The 13,325-nt window shown below is 40.3% G+C and overlaps 2 long non-coding RNA genes across 6 annotated transcripts in view; one reads left to right on the forward strand and one right to left on the reverse strand.

The window, feature by feature from the left end:
* LOC111560195 overlaps window positions 1-13,325 on the forward strand; it is a 53,190-nt gene that overhangs the window by 19,070 nt on the left and 20,795 nt on the right. For 4 of the 5 annotated variants that reach the window (XR_006597172.1, XR_006597173.1, XR_002741923.2 and 1 more), the window contains 3 exons: window positions 3,249-3,340; window positions 8,930-9,029; window positions 13,108-13,325. This is a non-coding gene — a long non-coding RNA (uncharacterized LOC111560195). Of the gene's footprint in view, window positions 1-3,248; window positions 3,341-5,941; window positions 6,021-8,929; window positions 9,030-13,107 lie in introns of all 5 variants that reach the window. The other variant, XR_002741924.2, reaches the window with a different exon arrangement.
* On the reverse strand, window positions 7,009-9,359 carry LOC109499242. The gene is made up of 2 exons (XR_002741926.2): window positions 8,188-9,359; window positions 7,009-7,408 (listed from the first exon to the last, which is right to left on the reverse strand). It is a non-coding gene; the product is annotated as an uncharacterized LOC109499242 (long non-coding RNA).

Raw genomic sequence — 13,325 nt, forward strand, 5'->3', positions numbered from 1 at the left:
TTATTTGTATCCAGTAATTGTGGATATAAATATATGACTATGGAGATCTGTCACATACTATATTATGTGAATTTTTCAAGAAGCAGAATCTTTTTTTTTTTTTTTAATCATTTCAGAAGGTTGTCATTAGTCAGACTAAGGATTCTGGAAGTAAATCTTAAGTAAAATGAATTGTTTTCAATAAAACACTGTGATAGCACATCACTGCTACCAACTCCTATTTAATATTCCTCCTATTGTAATATCTGTGTATAATATCTAGAGTAGAGTTGCTGTATAAATTATCTCTAAGGCTGTGGTCTTTAGGGCTTGGTGTTTAAAAACTATAATCAGGGGCGCCTGGGTGGCGCAGTCGGTTAAGCGTCCGACTTCAGCCAGGTCACGATCTCGCGCTCGTGAGTTTGAGCCCCGCGTCGGGCTCTGGGCTGATGGCTCAGAGCCTGGAGCCTGTTTCCGATTCTGTGTCTCCCTCTCTCTCTGCCCCTCCCCCGTTCATGCTCTGTCTCTCTCTCTGTCCCAAAAATAAATAAACGTTGAAAAAAATAAAATAAAATAAAAACTATAATCAGTTGGTAATTTAGTATAGTGGATAAGAGTACAAGGTTGGCTGTCCCTACTTGTCTTTTCTTCCAGGTCTCTCTGTTACAAGTCCTTCTACCTCAATATGTTACTTTCCCTCTTGGAGTCTTGTTACCTCCTATGAAAAATGGTGCTGTAGACTGAATGTTTGTGTGCCTCCAAAATGTGTACGTTAAATCCTAACCACGAATGTGAAGGTATTAAGAGATGGGGCCTCTGGGAGATGATTAGGTAATGGGGTAAAGTCCTCATAAATGGGATTAGTGCTCTCATAAATGAGACCCCAGAGAGCTCCCTCACCCCTTCTGCCATGTAAAGTTGCATGGAGAAGACTGCCACCTATGAATCAGGAAGTGGGACTTCATCAGACACTGAATCTGCCAGAGCCTTGATCTTGGACTTCCAAGCCTCCAGAACTGTGAGAAATAAATCCTTGCTGTTTATAAGCCACTCAGTCTATGGTATTTTGCAATAGCATTCTGAATGGACTAAGACAAATGGGGGTAGTATTATCTTGGATGATAAAGTCATTCAGTCTTTCATTCAATATGCACTCAGTCATGTATCCAGACCTTGTCCTTGGCAGTGCTATTGAGTAGCACAATTCCATGCACAATATAGTTACGCAATACATTCACTTTGCTTTCTGTGTTCTGGTGATGCAGAGAAAAAGGAGGCAGGCAAGCCTTTTTCCACTCTCTTGTTCCATTGTAGTATCCCTGGCAGTTCAAAGACGTAAGTCAAATGTTGTAGTTGGAGGAAGGAATACTTGGGTTCAAATCTGTTGTTAGATCTTGGGAAACTTCTGTACTCTTCCCTCTCAATTACCTTCTGGGCAACATGGAAATAATAGTTTCTGCCTCTTTTACCTCCCAGAATTGTCCAGGCATTTACTTTACACCTGTTAGCAGTTTACACAAGTTATCATAATTTAATGAGATCATCAAATGATATTAACTCCTTGAGTGCCCCTTATAAACTGTAAATGTAGTAGTGGTGATTAAAATTCTTACTTTTTAAAAAATAAAGCTCAGGTTGGTTTGAAGAAAGCAAATGTTTTTCCAGTTTTTTTGGTTGGACAGTGAGGCATTCCCAGAGGAGTTTTAGAACACTTCCCTGCATTACAGGGAGATAATTTATCCATGGTATTTCCAGAAGGCATCACTCTCCAGTCTGCTTATCAGGATTAACTGGGAAACATCTTAAAAATATCCGTACTTGAGGGGCACCTGGGTGGCTCAGTCGGTTAAGCGCCACTTGGTTTCAGTTCAGGTAATGCATGATCTCACGGTTCATGGGTTTGAGCCCTGCATCAGGCTCTGTGCAGATGGCACAGAGCCTGCTTGGGATTTTCTCTCTCTCTCGCTCTGCCTCTTCCCTGCTTACCCTCTCTCTCTCAAAAAAAAAAATCCATATTTGGGTTGCACCCCAAGCGATTGAATTGCAATCCCTGGAGGTAGCACTTTTTAAAAAAATTAAAAATCACCTCTGAATGATTCTAATGTGCAGCCTGGGCAGAGAAGCACAGCCTCAAGAAATGTTCTAAACTAATGCCCGTGGTTTTGCCAGAAAAACTACTGAGCATTACAATTGTCCTGAGTGGACAGATCGTGGTTTGCCCGGCCTTCGTCCACCTTCTGAAGGTGGCAGCTGTGGAGAAACTGCGTGTTCAGGCCGCAGGATAGAGGGCCAGCCCTCTGCTCTTACAAATGGCATTGACAGCATTTCATATGTTTTACGGTAGTTATAAAGTCACCTGTAATTGAATTGCTTCACAGATTACAGCGTGCTTTCAGATGCATCATCTCATTGAAATAAATTTATTTCTTTTCTGCAGATACAAGGAAACATATGCTCATCATAGGAATTTTACCAAGTCTAGAAAAGTGAAAGGAGGAATTAAAAAAATCTCTCAAATCCTGTTATCCAAAGACAACTATTGTTAATATTTTCCAAATTTCCTTCCAGTTGTTTTTAATGAGTTACAATGTCATCATAAAATTATGCATATTCATTGTGAAAAATCAAATACAGAGATTATAAAGCAAGAAATGTCCCTGTCCTCTCCCTAACCCCCCACCCACCCCAACCCCTACAACCACTTTGCCAAATCACATTCTTCAGAGGCAGACATTGTTTTGTTTTGTTTTCGTTTATTTTTATTTATTTTTGGGACAGAGAGAGACAGAGCATGAACGGGGGAGGGGCAGAGAGAGAGGGAGACACAGAATCGGAAACAGGCTCCAGGCTCTGAGCCATCAGCCCAGAGCCCGACGTGGGGCTTGAACTCCCGGACCGCGAGATCGTGACCTGGCTGAAGTCGGACGCTTAACCGACTGCGCCACCCAGGCGCCCCAGAGGCAGACATTGTTAATGTTCTTTACGTGCAAACGCTTTCAGGCTTTTCCTTCTACGTTAAAAAGTTTTTGCTTTTCATGGTCGTATTCTTAAAGTAAATTCAATTTCTATTCTGTTTTACCCCATTGAACATTACATCAGAAGCTTTCTTGAACGTAATTTCTAATGGCTGTATAATATTCTATTGAGTATATGTATTATCATTTGCTTAATTATACACTGTTGAATAATTGCCTTGTTTTCGGTTTTTCACTATGATAAATTCTGCAATGACTATCTTTGTACATAAAACCTTTTCTGTTCCCATCTAGGCAACTTCTATAGAAAAATCCACCTTCAGGAAGAGTATTCGTGGGTCACAGTGATGCTTTCTTCCATGACCTTGGAAAGTTTGGCCATGCAGGTACTTGTACATTTTATAGTAATACAGAGAAAGCGTCATGGGTCTTAGGATCAGATACATTTGTGTTCAAATACCAGCTTTGCCACTGATTAGCTGTGTGACCTTGGAAAGTAACTTAATCTCTCTGACTATCATATCTGCATCTGTAGTATATAGAGAGCAATGCCTACTTGATAGTTGTTACTATGAAGCTTATTTTGTAAGGCACTTAAAGTAATACCTTCCCTAAATAAATACTGAGTAAAAATTGTTTCCTCTACCTCCTTTAAAAGAAAAACAAAACTTTTTTTGCTTTAAGAAAAATTGAGGTAGGGGTGCCTGGGTGGCTCAGTCGGTTAAGCGTCCGACTTCAGCTCAGGCCATGATCTCACGGCTCACGAACTAGAGTCCCGTGTCGGGCTCTGTGCTGACAGCTCAGAACCTGAAGCCTCCTTCTGATTCTGTGTCTCCCTCTCTCTCTGCCCTCCCCCTCTCACGTTCTGTCTCTCTCTCTCTCAAAAATAAACGTTATATGGCACAAAAACAGACACATAGACCAATGGAATAGAATAGAAACCCCAGAACTAGACCCACAAACGTATGGCCAACTCATCTTTGACAAAGCAGGAAAGAACAGCCAATGGAAAAAAGACAGCCTCTTTAACAAATGGTGCTGGGAGAACTGGACAGCAACATGCAGAAGGTTGAAACTAGACCACTTTCTCACACCATTCACAAAAATAAACTCAAAATGGATAAAGGACCTAAATGTGAGACAGGAAACCATCAAAACCTTAGAGGAGAAAGCAGGAAAAGACCTCTCTGACCTCAGCCGTAGCAATCTCTTGCTCGACACATCCCCAAAGGCAAGGGAATTAAAAGCAAAAGTGAATTACTGGGACCTTATGAAGATAAAAAGCTTCTGCACAGCAAAGGAAACAACCAACAAAACTAAAAGGCAACCAACAGAATGGGAAAAGATATTCGCAAATGACATATCGGACAAAGGGCTAGTATCCAAAATCTATAAAGAGCTCACCAAACTCCACACCCGAAAAACAAATAACCCAGTGAAGAAATGGGCAGAAAACATGAATAGACACTTCTCTAAAGAAGACATCCGGATGGCCAACAGACACATGAAAAGATGTTCAGCGTCGCTCCTTATCAGGGAAATACAAATCAAAACCACACTCAGGTATCACCTCACGCCAGTCAGAGTGGCCAAAATGAACAAATCAGGAGACTCTAGATGCTGGAGAGGATGTGGAGAAACGGGAACCCTCTTGCACTGTTGGTGGGAATGCAAATTGGTGCAGCCGCTCTGGAAAGCAGTGTGGAGGTTCCTCAGAAAATTAAAAATAGACGTACCCTATGACCCAGCAATAGCACTGCTAGGAATTTATCCAAGGGATACAGGAGTACTGATGCATAGGGCCACTTGTACCCCAATGTTCATAGCAGCACTCTCAACAATAGCCAAATTATGGAAAGAGCCTAAATGTCCATCAACTGATGAATGGATAAAGAAATTGTGGTTTATATACACAATGGAGTACTACATAGCAATGAGAAAGAACGAAATATGGCCCTTTGTAGCAACGTGGATGGAACTGGAGAGTGTGATGCTAAGTGAAATAAGCCATACAGAGAAAGACAGATACCATATGGTTTCACTCTTATGTGGATCCTGAGAAACTTAACAGGAACCCATGGGGGAGGGGAAGGAAGAAAAAAAAAAACAGGTTAGAGTGGGAGAGAGCCAAAGCATAAGAGACTGTTAAAAACTGAGAACAAACTGAGGGTTGATGGGGGGTGGGAGGGAGGAGAGGGTGGGTGATGGGTATTGAGGAGGGCACCTTTTGGGATGAGCACTGGGTGTTGTATGGAAACCAATTTGTCAATAAATTTCATAAAAAAATAGGAGATATGAAAGAAAGATATAAGAAATGGAAATATATTTTTATTAAAGGTAAAAAAAAAGTAAAAAAAAATAAACGTTATAAAAATTTGTTTAAAGAAAAATTGAGGTAAAACATATACAGGAAGTTACACAACTGTTAAATGTATAGTTTGATGATTTTTTTACATGTGCATAAACCCATGTAATCACAATTCAGATCAAGATATAGAAGAACATTTCTGTCACCGTAGGTGATTCTCTTATGCCCTGTACCCCTCAATAACCATCCCCGCTTCCCAGAGGTAACCACTGACTTCTATCACCTTGGATTAATTTTCCTATTCTTGAACTTTATTTTTATTTTTTAAGCACATTTTTAAAAATTTATTTATTTAATTGAGAGAGGGAGGGAGAGAAATCGTGTGCAAGCAGAGGGGGAGCAAAGAAAGAGAGGGAGAGAGAATCCCAAGCAGACTCTGCACTGTCATTGCAGAGCCTGATTCAGGGTTTGATCTCACAAACTGTGAGATTAAGACCTGAGCTGAAATCAAGACTCGGATGCTTAAGTGACTGAGCCACCCAGGCGCCCCTTGAACTTTATTTAGTGGAATCATATAGTAAGTATTCTCGTGTGTACAGTGTCTTTTGCTCAATATTATGTCTGTGAGATTCATCCATGCTATTGTATTAATAGTTTATTCTTTTATATTGTTTTATAGTATCCCAAAGCAAGAATATTCCAACACTGACTTATCCATTCTCCTGCTGATGGACAGTTGAGTTGTTTCCAGTTTGAAGGTGTTATGAATGCTTTTCCTGTCTATTGTAGACAACTAACACATTTCTTTTGGATATATACCTGGGAGTGGAGTTGCTGAGTTATGGGTGGATGAAGATTTAGTTTGGGTAGACATTTCTTTTATCTCCTCTGAAGACAAATTGTGAAAAGTTAAAACCATTCATTTATTCGTTCAACAGATGTTTGTGAAGTGCTCTGTATGTATCAGGCACTGTGCTAAATCCTAAGGTAGCGGGGTCCCAGGGTTAGTTAAATGAGAGGTTCAAAGATGTCACTAAAAACCACTCTTCCTTCTCACCATCTTCAGAGTACTTTAGAGTATTCAACTTCAGGTTATACCTTCACTCTCAAGAAGGCTGCTGCAGCTCCAGGTATCACATCATTACAAGATCTCATCCACAAACAAGAAGTAGGGAGAAAGAGCATCCTTCTTTGTGTGTGTGTGTGTGTGTGTGTGTGTGTGTGTGTGTGTGTGTGTGAATTTTGTTTGTTTATTTATTATTTTTGTGAATTTTATTTTTTAATCGGAGAGAAAACTTTCCCTCAAATTTCCAGTAGATTTTCCTTCAGGCCCTATGTCATACACTCATGCTCTAGCAGCAAAGATGTCTGAAATGAAGTGTATTCAGCATTTTCTTTCCTGTTTCTTAATGTTTATTTATTTTTGAGAGAGAAAAGGATATCGACCGCAAGCAGGGGAGGGGGAGAGAGAGAAGGAGGGGCAGAAACCGAAGCAGGCTCCAGGCTCTGAGCTGTCAGCACAGAGCCTGACGTGGGGCTCGAATTCACGGACCTCGAGATCATGACTTGAGCCGATGTCAGATGTTTAACCAACTGAGCCACCCAGGCTCCCCTCCCTTTATACTGTTCTGATGCTCATTCTCCCGTCACTCGATGTTGTGGGGATTTCATCAAGACTTGTTAAAATGAAAGATCAGTTGAGAAAGGTGAAGAGGAGAAACAAAGAGAACGCATTTCATGCGGTGATGGAAGTCTATGTAATTTATAAATTGTATGGCTAGAGAAATTGTAGCTTATTATTTTAGGATGCAAAAGAGAATGTGGAAATTGGAATCAGTTACAAGGAGATGTATTGCAGTTAGCCAACGTTTGTTGCTTCACAAATACATGAAAAAATACGATCGTGTGAAGGATATTGGATACCAAATGGGCTTTATTTTTAACTGTTTGTTTTAATAGCTCATGAAAATATGGCGGTGCTTTTTATGGCTGTAATGAATTTTAAGGATATGAGGCTTCACTTCAGCTTTCTAGTACTAAATCTTTTTAGTAGAGAGAAGATACTCAGTATGCTGGTATCCCTCCAAGCTCCTGGTGGTCAATTCCTCCTTCTGTTGCTCTTCATACTTTTCTCAAAAATTGCAGGCTGTATGGGTAGAAGCAGTGACAGTTTCAGCAGGTGGTTCCTAGGCAACTGGTATCATGCTCTGTGAGCCTCATTTGCCTTCCTCAGGTTTCTTTTCATTTCTTGAATACAAACCTTTCTCCCTTCCTCTGGAGGATGTATGATGGCTTTTGTGGCACTGGAACTTTAAAAGGGGGAAAATATTTGGGGGTATTGAGACTCTTTGGTTTCAATATCAGAAATTCAACTTAACTTCTTGGCCCTAAAGAGAGACTTGATTGTAGGAGACTCTTTTTTTTTTTTTTTATTAAATTTTTTTTTTCAACGTTTATTTATTTTTGGGACAGAGAGAGAGACAGAGCATGAACGGGGGAGGGGCAGAGAGAGAGGGAGACACAGAATCGGAAACAGGCTCCAGGCTCTGAGCCATCAGCCCAGAGCCCGACGCGGGGCTCGAACTCCCGGACCGCGAGATCGTGACCTGGCTGAAGTCGGACGCTTAACCGACTGCGCCACCCAGGTGCCCCTGTAGGAGACTCTTAAATACAAAAAAACTGAGGGTGGCTGGAGGGGTGTTGGGTGGGGGGATGGGCTAAATGGGCAAGGGGCATTAAGAAGGGCAATTGTTGGGATGAGCACTGGGTGTTATATGCAAGTGAGGAATCACTAAATTCTATTCCTGAAATCATTATTACACTGTATGTTAACTAACTTGGATTTAAATTAAAAACGAAATAAAAACGAAATAAAAAAAGAGAATTGATTGGTTCACGTAACTGAAAAGTCTAGGACATACTGACCTCAGGCATGGCTGGATCCAGGAGCTCAAATGTTAAAGGATTGGTTTGCATGTCTTGTATCTTGTCTGCTTTCCTCTGTTGTGGTTCCATTCTCAGACAGGCTGATCTCCAGTGGTGACAGGATAGCTGCCAACATTTTGTCTTCTCAGCAAACTCAGTATGAGAAAACATATTCTTTCCTCAATAGTTCCAGGAAAAGGTATGCACTCTGGAGGATGAAGGGTAAGGATAGGGCTGATACTGAGCCAGAAGGCACCAGTCCAGGTGGGAATACAGTTTGTAATTGCCATCAGATGGGCAGTGCCTATACTGTACCTGTTGACTATTCTGAGGTAAGGGGAAGTGGCAAAGAGTTATCCTATTGTGCTTTTTACACTCTTATTTCATTTCATTCACCCAAATTTTAATTTTTCCTTTACCTCTTTCTTTGCCCCTCCAAAGTCTCAAGAAGCGGGTAGGCAAGATTCCATCCCAGTTGGGGAGAATAAGTGTGATACAATGGTCATAATGGTGACTGTGCGTGTGGCTAATGGGACCTGATTATTCCAGGCCCTGTATTTCATCCTTTGTCCAAGAAGAAAGTAAGACAAACCTCAGCTTCATTGGGGCAAGTGCCTAATGTCACATTCACCATTGTATTTCCAGCACATCACAGACCAGTGCCTGGCACAGCAGGAGTATTTGAATGCAGAGAAGAAGAAACGTGAGGAAGCAATACAATTTTTTCCTTATTGTTTTACAGAGCATGAGCTATGGAGCTGGAGTACCTGGGCTTAAAACCAGGCATTTCTAGCCCTGGCCTCACCGGCCGCATGACTTGAGGCCTGACACTTAGTAGAGAGGTAAGATACTCAGTTATCATAGATACTCCCTATGGCTCAGTTTCTTTATTTGAAAAATGGAGATAGTAGTAGGAATTGTTGAGAGAATTAAGTGAATAATACACACAAAAAATACTTACATGGAAGACTGGATCTCTAGTCACCTATATCTAATCATCTATGGGAAGAATGTACCTCCCCACCCCCTTTGAAGTTAAACTTGGCCTTGCGACTTGACTTAGCCAAAAAATGTGAGAAGTGCCATGTGTTCCTTCTGAGTGGAAGCTTTAAAGGCCAGTGTGTGTTTTGACATAGGGTGTGTAGTGAAGAATTTGGCCTTGCTCTCCTGAAATCATTGTGGCACTGTGTGTTAGCTAACTTGGATGTAAATTAAAAAAAAAAAAAAAAAAAAAAAAAAAAAAAAAAAAAAGAATTTGGCCTTGCCCAAAGAAAGGACTGGCCTTTGCCCTCAGCTTCCACGAGGTACTCAACGTCATACTTGATAGGAATGTCTTTGGTGAGGGTGGGGGTTGGCCACACCAGGAAGACCAACCATGTGATTTAGGGTGGGGACCTTGGGTCACGTGTTGTCAGTCAATCATTCAATCAATCATTAAATCCTGCCATTAATCATGCCTCTCTAACCTCAATAAAAACTCTAGATGCAGAAGCTCAGGTGAGCTGCCTTGGTCAGCAATATTCTGTGAGTAGCATCAGGGATTGATGCTGGGAGAGTAATGCATCCTGAGGACTGCATAGTTTTGTGTCTGGAAACTTCCCAGATTCTGCCCTATGTGTCTCTTCCTTTAGCTGTGTAACTGTAAGTGCAAAAGCTTTCGGCGAGTTCTTAGAGTCCTTCTAGTGAATTACTGAATCTGAAAGTATTTGGGGGAAGCTTCTGAACTTGCAGTTGGTGTCAGAAGTGAAGACAATCTTAGGGATTGTGTCCTCAAATTTTTCAGTTTGGGTAATTTTCAGTTTGGTTAACTCTGAATATACGTTTCTGTTTTTTCTATTGATAGGGCCCTGGCAGTGTTCCTGATATTGTCAGCTTTATCAGTCTGGCTCTTAGGATAAAGAGGATGATATGTGGGAACACAGTCCCCAGCCCACTTGTGTCACATGAGTGAGAAATAAGGTTTAATTTATTTAAAACAAAATTCTGCTTATTTGGGGATTGTTTGTAGTCACAGTGTAACCTAACCATCCTAACTGATGTAGCCTGGCCAAGGGCCTGGCACATAGTAAACACTCAATAAATATTAGCTACTACAAATTAGTACTGTAACACGAATACCTTTTTATAATATAAACATCTATACAGATCATCTTTAAATTACAAGAAAACTTCCTAATAGTGTCTGTTCTTTAAATCTTGGGAGCTGAAAAAAATACAATTCCCAAATGAGGTTCTATAAATAACAAGTGCCTTTTAAGTCCTTTACACGATGAAGATAATTGATCTTTGGAATCGCTGAGGATTTAGCATTCACAGCCTAGCAGCCATTTTCCCCAAATCCAGAGCCCCCAACTTCCACCCAGAAAAAAATCTGGAGTTTTCTTTATTTTTTTTTAATTGTGGGAAAATACACATAACATAAAATTAGCCATTTTAACCACTTTGAAGTGCTCAGTTCGGTAGTGTTAAACATTACCCACTGTTGCGTAACCCATCTCCAGAACTTCTTCATGCGATTTTCGATATACTCCTCACCCTCGCCCCTAGCCACTCCCATTTCACTCTCTGTTTCTATTAATTTGATACTCCAGGTACCTCCCATAAATGGAATTAAGTAGTATTTTGTCTTTTTGTGACTGGCTGATTTCGCTTAGCATAATGCCTTAAGACTCATCCATGTTGAAGCATTTGTCAGAATTTCCTTCCTTTTTAAGGCTGAATAATGCCCCATCGTGTGCTTATAACACATTTTGTTTATCCACTCATCCATCAGTGGACACCTGGGTTGCTTCCACTTTTGCCTGTTGTGAAGGATGTTGCTATGAACGTGGGTATACACGCACCTCTCTGAGACCCTGCTTTTGGTTCCTTTGTATATATCCCCAGAAGTAGAACTGCCACATCATAGAGCAATTCCATGCTTTAGTTTTTGAGTAACTGCCATACTATTTTCCATAGTAGCTACACTTTTATATTTCTACCAATAGCCAAAGCAGTTTTAAAGTCGATTCTGCAGTGGAGGCAAGCCAGGTGCACTTTAGAACTCAGCCCCAGTCTACTCTTCCTAGTATCTCTTCCATCCTCGAAATAAGGGGATTAAAAAGAATCTTCTTCCTAGATGACATAGGTGGGAGGAGTTTTCAGGGGAGATTAACCAAAGTAAGGGAGTAAGCCACCACCTCCATTAGACTTCCTCAAAGCCTCGCCTTTTTTTGCCTGTCCACCTCCCAGCCAGTCTTCCTCTCTCATCCAGAATCTGCAAGGGATACAAGGGCTTGACAGAGCTTCCATATTTGATTTGCAACCATTACTCTTTCTCCTCTTTTCAAAAGGAAAAATGTTTTCTTTAAAGGATTATATGCATCTTCTTTCTCTCCATCTATTTTACCAGTACATGGGTGGTGGTTAGCCCAGGCTAATTGCTGGTTATTGATCTGTAACAAACTGCTGTGTAACAAATTACTGCCAAACTCAAAACAATGACCATTTAATTATATCTCATGAATTTGTTGGTTATGAATCCAAGTGAGCTTATTTGGGTGATTCTTCTACATCATGATGGTCAATTAGGGTCACCTGGTGGCTTTAGCTTGTGGGTGACCGCTTTGAAAGGCTTTACTCACTTGTCTGGTTTCTTGGAAGATGACTGGAAGGCTGGGACCCCCAGCTGTCAGGGGTTCCCACACAAAGCATGCATGGTGGTCTCAGGGTGGTCAGACTTCTTACATAGCAACTTAGGGCTCGAAAGAATGTTCTAAGGACCAAGAGGTGAATGCTTCTAGTCTGTTAAGGCTTAAACCCAGGCACAGAGTAAGCTTTTGCCATATTTTATTGATGAAAACAGTTACAGAGAGCACCTAAATTGAAGAGGAGGGCACATACACCTCATCTATTGATGGGAGGCGTGGCAAATAGTTTTTGGCCATTTTTAATCTTTTGCACTATTTACATAAGAAGAAGGTAACAAGATTATGACTCAGGTAGAGTCTGAGTTTCACAGTGATCAAGGATGGGGAGATTAAAGGAATAGCCTACATTAGGTAGAGCAGAAGACTGACATACCAAAAAGCTATAGCCAAATCCCAAAACAGTGAGTGAAAGATTAATAGATTAATTAAATGTTAAAATTACTGAGTGGAAAAAAATATATATAAGAAAAATAATATGTTTAATAAAGGGGTACTATTAACATAGAAAGAACTTTATAAATTAATGGTAGAAAATACATCTGGAAATGCAAGTGCTCCAGTATATACAGAACAATCCTATAAACCAAAAAGAGCAAACTTGAAGGACTTAGTCTTTCTGATTTCAAAACTTACTACAAAACTATTGTAAATAAGACTGTGTGGTACTGGCATAGAGCAGAATATAGATCAATAGAACAGAATTGAGAATTAAGAAAAAATCAACTTAGGGTCAATTAATTTTTGACAAGGATGCCAAGAACAATTCAGTGGGTTAAAGATTAGTCTTTTCAGCAAATAGTGCTGAAACAACCAGATATCTATAGGCAAAGGATGGAGTTGGTCCCCTACCTCCTACCATATACAAAAAACAACTCAAAATGAACCAAAGACCTAAATGTAAGTGTGTAAACTATAAAACTCATAGAATAAATGTTCTCTCTTGTCCTTGGATTGGACAGTGATTTCTTAGATGTGAAGCCTGAAGCATAGCAACCAAAGAAAAAATAGATTCATTGAGTTTCACCAAAATTTAAAACGTTTGTGCTTCACAGGACACTATTAAGAAAGGGAAAAGACAACACGTGGAATGGAAGAATTTTTTTCAAGCCATATATTTAATAAGGAATTAGTATTCAGAATATATAAGGAACTCTTATTCCTCTACATTAAAAAGACAAATTACCCATTTGAGAAATGGGCACAGGGTCTGAATTTATTTCTTCTTTTTAAGGAAAATATACAAATGGCCAATAAGCACATGAGCACATCATTTGTCATCAGGGAAATGAAAATCCAAACCACAATGAGATAGCACATCACACCTACTCGTACAGCTAGCAAAAGATGGGATAATAACAAGCCTTCATGAGGATCTGGAAAAATTGGAGCCTTCCTACACTGCTGATGGGATATAAAATGGCAAAGCTGTTCTGGAAAATCATCTGACAG

Source organism: Felis catus, chromosome B1, assembly GCF_018350175.1.
Source record: "Felis catus isolate Fca126 chromosome B1, F.catus_Fca126_mat1.0, whole genome shotgun sequence".
Lineage (NCBI taxonomy): Eukaryota > Metazoa > Chordata > Mammalia > Carnivora > Felidae > Felis > Felis catus.